A 13,934-nucleotide genomic window follows, 5' to 3' on the forward strand; every position below is an offset into this window, starting at 1 on the left:
TATATATATATATATATATCTATATATCTATATATATATTATACACAGTATATCACAGCTCTATGAATGGTCATGTGGTTTTAGTGAACTTAAAACCTCACACACAGCCTCAACCAGCAGTTGGCAAACTCTACGTTTATCTATATGGATTAGATATGAATCTGTAGTAAAGTTTACTGAAAATCATATGCAACGTATATGGACACACAATTGTTGATTGACTAAAATAAATCATTTTCATTCTAATTTCAAATATCCAGCTCTGCAAAATAAAATAAACAGGCAATGCTACTGCATGATTGAATGTTTGAAGCATACACAAGTTTACTTCACCAAAAGTGCAACTTACTTCTTCAGTATATAACCCCTACATACTTCGAGCATTTTCCAGGAGGAGATGCAGTAACTCCATGAATAAACAATTGCGGATACAGAAAACAGTATCACATTATGATTTCAGGTTAAAATAACCTTTTCCTTTGCCAATATTTTGCAAAGAATGCTGGCAAATGTAAACTGTTCAGCTTCAACTACAAAGATTCAACTCTTCAGCTAAACAACTCTCTGGTGTATAATTCATGAACTCTTTTCCAGTCTGCTCTCTGAGATCTAGGTATTTTCTATTTTAGATGCTGCCATTTTGCCTTTCACACAGTATAGGGCAATTGAAGCCAGGTTGTCAGGTACAAGTCTTACATTAAACACCTGTTTCCAGTTGGATAGGGATGAGTGTTTAGCAACAGACTTTGGACAACAATGTTAACATTAGCAAGTAAGTGTAGGTATGTAACATTTTTACTAAATTACTTTTCGTATTTCTCCGATTCTGTTGTAGTACTCAGCAAATGGTGCCCCAACAGCACTGTTTCTCTAAGCACAGAGTATATTTTATCTGTCACATGTTGTTTGACCTTGCTCCAGCAAGATGTTCTAGAGACAAATGACTCTGTGTTATGGACATCTGATAGCCTGCCTGATCAGTGTGACTGGGGAACCTGCCAAGGCATGTTGTGTTACCTTATGTGTTATATATAAAATCTTCATGAACATATGTATATATTTTTTGTATTTAAACATATTCTATGTTGGGTGACTATTATTGGAGTAAGGAAAAGATTGTTTTTACTGTACTGAAGAATTGATTACATGGGGATTTTGAATGTAATTAGGAATCTGCCCAGGCGTAGACTGTTAATGGTAAATGGTCAAGACAAGAGACAATAAGATCCATGAACACTTCGGAGCCAAGACCCGTTTTCTTCACAATAGTTGCATACGTTCTTTTGTCTCTGTTCATAAGCTTCAAAGGATGCTTGTAGGTAATAAACAACTAGATTGTCTGCCCTGGTTTAGATAAAATCTTAACCTGGGGTTAGCCTCTGGACACCTGAGCACCTGGAATTTCTCGCCATAAAAGTTGAATACCGTAGTGCAATTAAAGATTTGCATAGAAAGGGGTTGGAAGTTCTAACAAAGAGTATTTGGAAATATCCAATCCCTAGAGAATAATTCTAATCTGATTACATTAAGTATTGGGAGGCGCCCAATCAATGGCCCTCATTGCATCCTCATTGCATCCTTATGAACACCAAAGGTATTTCAATCAAGGGCTGGGAAGAGAAAGCTTAGTCTCTTTTAGACCACCAGAATGGAGCCCTCATGTGACAATTAATGGGTAAATATATACAGGTACTCCATCAAGGTTCACTGTATTTAAGTCTTAATACCATATACCAATAGATTTCTGTTGTTTTGTTGAGATAAAAAATCTCATGATTGAATCCTCATAACCATATACAGTACTTGTAGGTGTGAACGCTTATATAGCGGATCATAACTTAAACTAGTAATTTGGGTAACAGCTGGAAGAACTGGTAAATATCTGAGCCAAATCATGTCCTGTTTTCGCTTGTGGGCTTTTGCCATGTGAGGGTGTCCGCTTAAAATTCAGGGGTTGATTTACTAAGGCAAATAAGGTGTTCACTTTGCAGAGATTATAGCCTTGTCTAGAGTAGTAAAATCCAGTGTATTATTGGGATATCCTGATATGCACCTTACCCTCTTATGCAATAAACCTTTTTCTATTTAAACATCTACCAAAGCAACTAGTGCCCATCATTCTGTCCATGCAGAGAAAAGAACTGTGCCTGATAGTGAATGTTTCTGGGGCTGTAAGTAAATGGACTTTGGTCATCCTTATTGTATCTGTTTGATAGCTGAAGATCAATATTCACGTGAAACTACTGAAGATTAGTACAAATAGCTCTACATAAATACCATCATTGCTTAGTTTTCTTAGACTGCACAATCTGGGGAAAGAAGATTGCATTTGAAAAAGCTGATGGAGTGGATTATGTCATTACCACTGTGTTTACATTCTTATAGAACTAAAATATTCACTTTAATTCTTAAAACAGAACTATAAACAAATGCACAAGATATTTAAAAATGTAAATAATTATTTTCCATTTGTATTTGATGCAGTGTGTAAACCTTTCCCTGCCACTGACGTAAGGCATACGGCAGAACACAACTGATTCCAACTGGCCAGCTCAGTATGCCTTACATTGGTGGCTTTCTCCCTTCTGCTGTAAGTTCACAGTCACCTCAGCGACCATGAACTTATAACAGAAGGGTTCCCCTGACAGTCAGCTGTAAATTAATAGCTGTCATTAGCAGCTGACAAGCCGCTGATGACATCTATTAAGCAACCCCCCCACTCTGCTACCGCCACCCACTGCCGCCCCCCTGAAACATGGGAGGCTTCTCACCCATCTTCTCCCCGCTGGCAGCTGGCTCAAAGCACTAATCTGTGTGCCTTCCAATCCTTGCTGCTGCCCCCCACTTGTATGGGCAGAGGCAGCGGGGATTAGAAGGCACACAGAGCGCTGTAGCTGGTGGGGAGGAGGGAGCAGTGACAAGATGTGAGCAGGGAGAAGACAGGATGGAGAACGGCATGGTGAGCAGAGCTTCAGAGTGAAGAGCAAAGGATCAGCAAATATATGAAATATTTGCTGATCCTTCAGTGTGCAGAGCAAACACCAGTGATCAGTATTGATCACTGGTGTTTGTGAACAACTGAGCACATAGTAAGCTATGTCCCTAGTTATGAATGAATGGAAAGTGCTTACATCACTTCCTCTTCATTTATGAATGGGAACATGGTAACTTGTGTTCAATTTATCAATGAACAGTAGCACACACTACATGGGCTTCCTGTCCATTTATAACTGGTTGATAGTAAATATTTACTATCCCCAGTTTGTGAATGAATAGAAAGCCTCTTTACTGAGTGCTTTCCATTCATTCAGTGTTGAGGCTGCAGAAAGGAGATAGAGTTCTCTGTGTCCTCAATTTCTTTTTCTATTTCAAAAGGGAAATGTCATGGCTCTGTTTAGACCCCTGATATTTCCCGTAAGCCCCTGCAGCAGTAAAAAAATAAAATAATAATACGAAATAAACAAAAAATAATAAAAACATAAAACAACCCCCACACACACATAACATACATGTGCACCATATTGTAGTGTATGCCATGCACATGCACTGTGGTGCATTGTTAAAATGCATCGCAGGACTTAATTTTTTCTTTTTTTTAAATAACATTAACTGAACTTTGTGGCAAGTCATGGTAAAGTGGTGTGATATGCTGTGTTGCGATAAAATATATGCCTGCATCATTTGATCACAGCACACACCAACGCAGTATAAAAATGGCACTGCAGATCAGTGCAGACTCTTAGTTGCTTATTTACAGTTTTGTGTTCCTTAATTTTTTTACCGTTTTGCAAAAAGGTGCAATTTAAAATCTACAAATATGTGTTATTTATTAACTCAATACAGTTTTATCTTTAAGATTTAGTCGGAAAAGTATTATTTGTGTGCACTGATACTGATTTAGGGTGCTTTTATCGATTTAATTGTGTATTGTTTTGGTTTAATATCGACTTGATAAACATTTGCGCAATTTCAGTAATTTAGTTGCGCTAGGAAAATAAATAATAAAAGATACTAAAATACCAGCTGCAACAATGTGTATAACCGTGATCAAATGTGAACTAGTATGTTGCGCTTGGTTTTGTGCTACTAATTCATATGTCAAATGTCATTTGCGCAATTATTGCAGGATCTACAAAATTAGTAGCACCTTTTTATTTAGCATCTTTTTATGTAGCATCTGTTTATTCTACCGGGCCTGTGCTTTCAGAAATTGCATGATCTGGGGGGGTCTTTTACAAATGCTAAAAGCAGCAGTTTAAAATTAAAATAAAGGTGAGAAATAGCAAAAACCATCTGGCCAGCTGAGGTTAAAAGCGTTCTGCAGAGCTTGGCAGTGAAAGGGTTAAAAGAAATACTGCTACTTCATTCACAGCAGTTTGATTTACCAGCCTCTTACATCCACAACACTCTCATTTGAAACCTGCACTCCAGCTAAAAAAATATTTGCAACAATTACTAGCTCAAACTGACCAGTGCTGTTTGAAACCCTTATTTATTAGTAGTATCTAATAATAACTAAGAGAAATACTTTATTAAAAACTATACTATGTTAACTGCAATACAAAATTCAGTTTATAGACTCTACCAATCAGCAAAGGAAAATAGCCGGCTTAATGGCAGAGTACCCAGCTGTGTTGGTAATTTGACAGCCTAATGGAAGAAATTGAGATTCCTAGGAAATATACTTTCACATGCATATTCCAGCAGGACCTGTGAGATCTACTTAGGAATTTTAAAACAAGATGTTTTTGTTTTGTAATTAAATAGAAGGGCTACAGTCATTTGTATAAAAGACAACCATGATGATTGAACTCATCTCCAGTTGAATGTTCTGAATATAGGTTGATTTTAGAAAATTGTTTATTGTTATATTTCTATGTGCATCCTTTATTGGGAGTTGGCAAAGTATACACAGATGCTAAATATTCCATCTGCATCACAAACATATTGTACAAAATGACTGGCGCTGATTGAAACAGCTCTCAGGTTGACTGCTACGTCTGATTAAATCAGATTGCAATGCTGACTCGGAGCCTGTGTCCTCTTTTTTTCTCTCCATTTTATACTTTTGGATACATTTTGGTATAACTGATTGTGTCAGTTACAAATGGTCAGAAAATGTTGAAATTAATGTGTTTTTTTAAGTGCTTGCAATTTTCTCTTCTTTCAATTGCAAATTGCAAGAATTTGTACACAGCTTGTGTAATATTTCCAGTGCAAAATGCAATAAAATGAAATTAATGGTAACTGCATACTTTGAGAATCTGAGTAAATGTTATTAGTTATATCAAGAGAATTAGTTAGATTAAGCCTGTTTGATATTTGTTTAGGTGGTACCTTAAACCACATAACTGTCTGGCATCACATTTTACCAATTAGGAGAATTCCACTGATTTTTTATACTGGCAAAAGATATCTATTCAAGAAGGGTGGCCACAATCTCAATTTAAGTAACTTCCATATGGTCTTGTTTTAGACGGATAATCAGACAGGTCCGCCAAATGTTTCTTTTTTAGGTTTTATAGATTAGTAAAAACATTTACTAACTATTGTGGCAGTGTATGCCAATGCCACAAAATAGTTTGGCAACTATGGCACCCAGGACTCTCAGCCAGAAGGGCTGAGACGGTCCAGATAGTAAACCATTTTATAAGGAAGAACCTGGCCTTTCAGATTCCTCCAGGTTTTCAGAATTGTAGCTGGGATCTGGAGCTCTGAAGATTTCTTAGAGCTCTGGGTGGGAGGAAATCTCCAGTCCTGGGGCCAGGTGTTACCAATGACCAGCCTAGGCTGATCAGGTGGCTGAGAGCAGCCTACTTGGGAAGCCAGCCCAGTGCTCAGATTTGTGGGAGTTGGAGTTTTGTGTGTGCAGGAGGCACACGGACACAGGCAGACTCAGGTGCGTGCTGGACGCACAAGGAACAGCCGGGGGAGGTCGGGAAGGTCGGTGACCCTAGGACCTCTTGGCCACACTGCTGAGAGAGCAGAGTGAGGGCTCACAAGGGGTGAGCAGTGTGAGTATCACATAGAGGTGTGATGAGCGGCTGGGAGCAGGGGAAAGCTACTAAGCAAAACTAAAGACTCTCATTTATGTTGTTGCAGAAAAGCTGAGTACTATGAGAGTGTTGGCTCTTCTGTGTAACAGGGGAAGTCTACCCTGTTGTCGGAAAATACTTTTTTTGTTTGCCCTTAATAAACTGCATTTTACTTGAATTTCCTGGACTACAGTCGAATGTCCTTGTTACACTATATACAAAAAAGTTTTATATTGCTCCTAACTGTGTGACAGGATTCAGAAGCTGTTGCTGAAATGTTGGGACAGTCCAAAGATTAAAGTAAGCACATGCAGAGCAAAGCAATGGACTTGTTTTAAGGCCATTAGCACAGCAGCACATATACACCTTACCTTTACTATTGATTAACCTAGCACATTTAAACCACAAGGCCAACTGAGTAGGGAGTAGAGGGGTAGCAGGGGTTGGGAATTCCTATATCCCGACACCCAGGACATGCAGTTCCGGGCGCCGGGCGGGTAGTTGTTTTCTACATTTAGCCCTGCTTGCCCAAAGCAGGGCTAAATGTAGAAAACAACTACCCGCCCGGGAAGCTGACACTTGTTTTGTACAAGTAATCTTGGCGGTATCGCCAAGATCATTTGTACGCAGCCTGCATACAGGGCATTGGCATTGGGGCAGCAGAGAGAGTCATTCCGGCCTTGATGGGGAGAGATTCTTCAATCATAAGCTCTGAATAGAACACAAAATGCAATTGATAGACACTTGGAGGATATTACATCCCCATGAGCGTGATTATACGTTTTTTTTCCCCTATTCACAATACCTACACACGGATAGATTACATATTTGTGACACATCACTATTTACATATAGTAAATAAAGTTTCAATTTTGTCCTCTACACTATCAGATCATGCTCCTGTATTACTATCAATGAAGTTAGTGAGGGATTCTTGGTCGCCCCAGACTTGGAGACTGAATGAGTCTCTCCTGCTAGATAAGGAAATACTTGCGGCTGTCGAGAAAGATCTTGTCCACTATTTTTCCGAAAACTCTGGGGGAGAGGTGTCACCAGGAATTCTTTGGGAGGCACACAAAGCGACTATAAGGGGCGCCCTTATTTCATATGGTACTAGAAAGAAGAGGGAAGCCAAAGCTAGAATAATAGAATTAACAGGGAAGGTAGCGGCCTTAGAAAGCCATCATAAACGAACTATGACTGAGATAGATTTAATGGCTCTGACAGTTGCCAGGGAAGCTCTTCGAGAGGCCTTATTATATAGATACAAATGCTCCCAAATTATATCTCTCAGCGGTCCTCTGAAATAGGGGATAAACCCGGGAAGTTTTTAGCTAAACTACTTAAAAAGGGACAAGGAACTAATTTTATAGCTAAAATTAAATCTAAACGAGATGTCCTGGTACATACCTCCCAGGACATCTTAACTGTTTTCCGGGAGTTCTATGCCTCTCTTTATAACATCAGGCCCCACTCCACCTCTCAAACTAAACAAATACATATGGACTGTATTAACACCTAGTTAATATGGCAGCTAGTCCCTTTCCTAAACTAGAAGAAACTCAATTAGAGGCCCTAGAATCCCCTATTAAAGGAGAACTATGGGGTCAGTGTTTTTCCCCAAGGTAAAAGCCCAGGCCCGGACGGGTAAAGCCTTAAATACTACAAAACGTTCCAAACGTTATTAATCCCCCATCTTAATATATATTATAACTCCTTCTTCTTGGGGAACCCCCCGCTGTCGACCACCCTCCATGCTCACATATCAGTCTTTCCCAAAGAGGGTAAGGACCCGACTATATGCAGTAGCTACAGACCCATTTCACTCTTAAACATAGATATAAAGCTTTACGCAAAAATTCTCGCCATGAGACTTAATTGTTTGATACCCCAGCTGATTTTACCAGACCAGACTGGTTTTATTCCTGGCCGAGAGGTCAGGGATAGTACTCAGCGGGCAGTATCTCTCATACATTATGCATCTATGTCTTCCTCTCATACTATCCTAATGTCAGCCGATGCCGAAAAGTCATTTGACAGGGTGGACTGGGACTACTTACGGGCCACTTTATGTCACATAGGAATTGGACCAAAGTTTCTGGCAGGGATAATGGCCCTATATACACACCCCACAGCTTGTGTAAAGATAAATGGTAGCTTATCGAAGGAGTTCACTTTATTTAATGGTACACGACAGGGATGTCCTCTTTCCCCCTTTTTGTTTGTGTTATTTTTGGAACCACTTCTCACTACTATTAGACAGAATCAGAACATCGTAGGCATTACAGTGGACAATTGTGAACATAAACTAACTGCATATGCGGACGATATTCTTTTCTTTATTCAAACACCTCAGATTTCTTTACCTTCCCTTGTACAGGAATTTGACATTTTTCACAAAATATCTAACTTTAAAATTAATCTCACTAAATCAGAAATAATGAATATCACAACACCATTGCACATAGCAACAACACTACAAGAATCTTTACCTTTTAACTGGCAACTTCACAAGATGAAGTACCTGGGAATATATTTGACCCCAAATACTTCGGATTTATATATCTCTAACTATCTCCCCACTCTTAATGTTATTAGAAGAGATCTTACCACTTGGCACCAACACAGACCTTTCATTTCTCTCACGGGCAGAGTTAATGCTATTAAAATGATGATCTTACCTAAGATGTTATGCCTATTTCAAACCCTACCTATACATTTACCTAGTCATTACCTGTGTACCCTTAAATCGGTCGTAGGGCGATATGTATGGAAACGATCTTCCGCCAGGATCTCATATAGAACCCTTATTAAGGCTAGGTCGGAGGGGGGTTTGGCACTGCCAGACTTCAACTTGTATTACCAAGCCGCAGCACTCAACAGAGTGTTAGATTGGCATCATCATTCTAAAAGTAAACCATGGGTTAAGATAGAAGAATCCCTCCTAGGACTATACTTACTGAGCACATGCTGGATACCTCGAACCCTATGGCAATTGGAATCTGTGATATCCCCGCTGACTGACCATACTCTTAACATCTGGGATAAGCGGTACGTGGATTTGATTGGTCAGTACAATTCACCATTGATGCCCCTAACTGGTCATAATTATTTTCCACCGGGGATGTATAATAGCGTTTTTTTACATTAGACTACACTCCCTATACTGAGACTGTCCCAGGTCCCAGGTCCAAAATGGAACACAACTTTGCTCTCTACAGAATTTAAGGAACCAGTGGGGGACGTTCCCATTTGACTCATGGAGATATAGACAATTAGACCATTTTATACTTAACCTTCCAAAACCGTTACGGCCCATTACAGAACTTACCCCCATGGAAGTTTTATGCGCCATGGAGGTCGCTCCGAAACATGGTATCTCCCAACTATATATGATTATCCTTAATCTCAGCTCACAGGAGTTTCCTACATATTTGGCACAGTGGGAACGAGAGTTTCAAATTACCTGGACGACACACCGCAAACGGCAAATTTTACAGGCTAACTCTACCTTGTCGGTTAGCGCCTTAGTGATAGATAAGATGTTTCGCTTTCTGGCTAGAGGTTTCATACAAGTGATAGATAGTATTAAACTTGTAACTAATGTCGCCATACCTATGGATCCAACAGTATGTTTACTCCATGTTACGGATGTCCCAGCGTTGGTATATACTAAATCATTGATCCCTCCGCTGCTTAATGCTGCTAAAACCTTAATTCCTCTATATTGGAATAAACCAACTATCCCGACCAGGGTAGAATGGTTTCAAAGAGTAGAATATTATAGAACAATGGAAGAATTGACTGCAATTAAGTATGATCAATATGAGAAATATGAAATTAAATGGCAACCTTGGAGACGGCTTGGGCAGACATTAGAGGCTGCTGAGAGTTCTCAATGATAAATTAGTGGGGAATTATAATGGTATTGTTTGGGATGTTATTTTTTCTTTCCCTGAACCCCCAGAAGGTTGAAGAACGAGTCTTAAATACAAATATGTAATTTGAAAAAGCTGAGATGAATTTACAATTTATAAACTGTGTATAATATTGAGCGCTCGCACTACTTCCCTTTCCCCCTCCCCCCCCTTCCTTTATTATGAAATGTCTTTACTGTTCTTTTTATTCTTTTGGTAATCATGTATTCACACAATCAGATATTTAAATGTATGCGAAAGATGATGTAATATCTTCTCTATGTCTTAAATTAATAATAATAAAATAATTTAATATGAAAAATAAGCTCTCAATAGAGTGGCATTGTCACATGACAGTATCAGAACTCCCTGATCGGCAATTGCCCCATAATCACATATTACCTTTTTTTTTTTTAAACGCAACATACCACAGTCCCACACTTTATGGGACTGTAGCTATGCAAATACGTCTTTCTGTAATTTTTCCCACTGAATGAACATAGCATCAGTTTATTCAATTAACCTACATACCGTATTTTTCCGTCTATAAGACGCACCCCACTTTTCTTACCCAAAATTCAGAAATCAAAATTTCCCATGCTCTTTTGCACAACTGATTACATCCAGTTTAAATCTTGCAGCGTTAGACAGCCGCTTACTGGTACCGGTATTTTTTCCGTTTTCTGACATTTTTATGGGCCCAGAATGCTCCGACATTACTACTCCCTGTTGCATATGGGCACTGGCTACACGCTCTCCGCAGCATCAGCTGACGTCGGGTACATAAGTCCCATGATTGGAGGAAGCCTGTTAGCTTGTCTCTGCAATCGGAAGTTTCACTCGTGAGGCTAGTTTGCAGAGGTATCGACAGTTTCGGAACCGTGTTTCTCCTCTCGGCCCCCCGTGTATAAGACGCCCCTCCATTTGTAGGTAAATATTTTAAGAAAAAGTATAGTCTTATACACAGAAAAATACAGTAATATATGTATACATATTAATGTTTGCTATATTTGTGTTAGCCAATGCCACTGGCATCAGTATTCAGTATGCTTTGGAACTTGGGGCAAACAGTGTCATAGCAAAAGCCCTAGGTGTCAGGTCTGTGTCTGCAATGCACATTTTACCACATATTACCACAACACACGTGCATTACTGTGCCGTTCATGTATAATGACAATAGACTGCAACGCACAACAATAAATATCTCATGCAATGTGGTAAACTCCATTTGGCAGCTCTGTTTTAAAAGTAACGCAATGCATGTTAAAATGCTACATAGCACACAATAACACATCTGTGTTAACGCACCACACCGGCCCAAAGCTATGTAACAGGGCCACAAACATTTATTGTATAAAAATGCACATTGGTAAATTTTAAATTCAGTATGACAGCACACCCTGTAATTTGGACACCCTTTTTTTCTATTCACCACCACCACCAATATAATTGTGCAGCTCATCACAGTATTATTTTGTTCAAAAATGCTATATTGCCAATAAATTAACAAAACTCTATGTAAAACCCTTTTTCACCAATTTATTAGTATTTTAATATTATTGCCCAGCATGGATGTATAGCATTAGTGGTGTGTAGAATCCCTTTATTACACTGGTAGTCCATGTAGAATTTTAATTTTATTTTATCCCGCTAACAGTAAACAACGGGGCTTATTTACTGTCATTGACACAAATGGTGGAACTTATATTACAATTGTTGGCTATGTGTTTAGATGAAGCATTGGGATCTTGAGGAATGCTGAATTAAGTTTTATTTGCTTAGAAGAACATTATATCTAAACATGTGCACTGGCAAAAAATTTGTTTAGTTATGTTTTGTTTTGATTTCGTTTTTCGGTATTCGGGTCCAAAAGTCAATCCGTCATCCGGGATTCGGATGAAATTCTTTAGCGGTAGTCTGTACGATTTTCTGTTTTCTTTTCATACTTGTTTCATTTATTTTGTTGCAGCAAAGTGACATACAATTTATTTTTTAATGTCACTTTGCTGCAACAAAAATTTGTCCACGCACGAAAATGAGTACAGACTACCGCTATCAAATTTCGTCCAAAATTGTGTTTTCGGAAATTCAGATTCATTTTGTTTGTCATTTCTGTTATTCGGATACAATACAAAATACGAAATACGAAGCAAGCCGATGTACGGCTGATTTAAGCCGATGTACGGCTGAAATTAGCTGTACCTGCCTGAAGTGAAAAGCCGAACAGTGTACGGCTCACTTCACTTCAGATTGGTCATTCACTTGGCTGCCCTCGGCAGCTTCGTGAATAGACCCCTTAATGTCCAAGGACAAATGTGAATCCTGAGGTTACACAGGTTGAGAACCACTGGTTTAGTTGTAATAGGAGTTTTTGTAATATATAAGATTGTCATTACAAATGTCTTTCATTTCAACTCCATTTTGCAGGTTTTTCAGTAAAAATGTGTGGGGTTGGAAACCCAGGCAACAGGGGTTAGTATATGCTATTAGTGGGAAGGGGGGGGCATTAAAATCAAGCTGTTTCTTTGTCCCGAATGGACACTGAGGAGGATAATATTAGGTATGTGCAAGAACTTGAGGGATCACATCTCTCGGCTAAACAGCACTACAGTGAAGAAAGGAATGAAATTCACAGCTCTCGGCTAAGCAGCACTACAGTGAAGAAAGGAATTAAATGCATATGTTTTAAAGAATTCTATTTTGAATGTTGAAAAGTATATAAAAACTGTTAGATAATGTGGAATGTAAAATTTGGATGTAAAATTAAACGGATGGTAAGTATGTCCAAGCTATACATTATTATATGCAAATGCAAAATAAGTGATGCAAATACCAAACATGTTTCCTTATGTACATGTACACAAACAGTATGCATTTGATATAAATGCTGGGACCCGTGCCAGTGTTTTATAATCTCCATACATTTTTCTTGATTGTCTTTATTTGCAAAAATGTAAAATCACTGATAGATAAAGCTCTAAAATGATGTAACGCTTGATGATGCTGTGCCCATGACAGATCTTACATATGAATATGTTGGTTCTAAAGTGTGTTCCTCCATATCTCAGAAAGTAGAAATTTGACAGTACTTGCCTATTATCACAGCAGGTGCTGCATAGGAAGACATAGACTGAAGTAATGGTAAGTGAACGTTGGATTCTGGATGAATTGGGGTGGAAGGAATCTGACAGTTTAAAAATGTTTTTATTTGAGTTGTGTTTTTGATTTGCAAGTCCAATAAGTGAACCGTAGCATATTTGTTATAGAAGATGGAGAGAGTGCATGTTGTATTCATATCTAATGAAAAATAATAACAAATATATAAACATGTGCTTATGTTTTATTTGAAACACAGTATCAGTGGAACACCCCTCTATGTTATTCATGCACCCAAAATGTGCTAATACACTAGTCTTCTAGCTACTGTATAACTAATATTGTAACAAAAAATAAGTTATAATTTCATTTTGTTAACTTACAGTGACACTAAACTCAGGAGTTGAATCTTAAAAATGCATTCAAGTACCCTAACTATTAACAAAGTTGCAGCTTATGTGTGTATCACTCAGCTGTAGAGCCTCAAATCATCTCTGAATTCATGCTGACACTGCCCTTACTTCTGGAGGGTGGCTACTTTTTTTTTTTTTTTACAGCAGCAGAGCCGCCGGACAATAGGAAACTATTGGGCGGAGCTAGCTGTCACTGCTAGCTCCACACAATCATTTGCTATCTACTTTTTTCACTCTTTTTCTGTTCTGCTCGGTACCTCCGAGGGACCGAGCAGAACAGCCGAGCCAAATGCCGCTCGGCGGCATTCGGCTATTCTCTCACTGCTGTTCGGGATCTTTCAGAATAGCCCGAACAGCAGTGAGAAGCCTGCCGGAGGTTCGGCTCAGCCGATCCAGATGTTAGATCGGCTGAGTCGAACTCCTTCTGCACTTTGGATCAGCCGAACATGCTGAGCATGTTCGGCTGATCCGAA

General features: G+C 38.9%; 1 protein-coding gene across 1 annotated transcript in view; it reads right to left on the reverse strand.

Moving 5' to 3' along the window:
• TTC12 (tetratricopeptide repeat domain 12) overlaps positions 1 to 13,934 on the reverse strand; it is a 101,115-nt gene that overhangs the window by 73,801 nt on the left and 13,380 nt on the right. The gene's annotated exons all lie outside the window — the stretch shown is intronic.

The sequence above is a fragment of the Nanorana parkeri genome, unplaced genomic scaffold (genome assembly GCF_000935625.1).
Source record: "Nanorana parkeri isolate BGI_ZX_2015 unplaced genomic scaffold, ASM93562v1 scaffold1922, whole genome shotgun sequence".
NCBI classification, from domain to species: Eukaryota; Metazoa; Chordata; class Amphibia; order Anura; family Dicroglossidae; genus Nanorana; species Nanorana parkeri.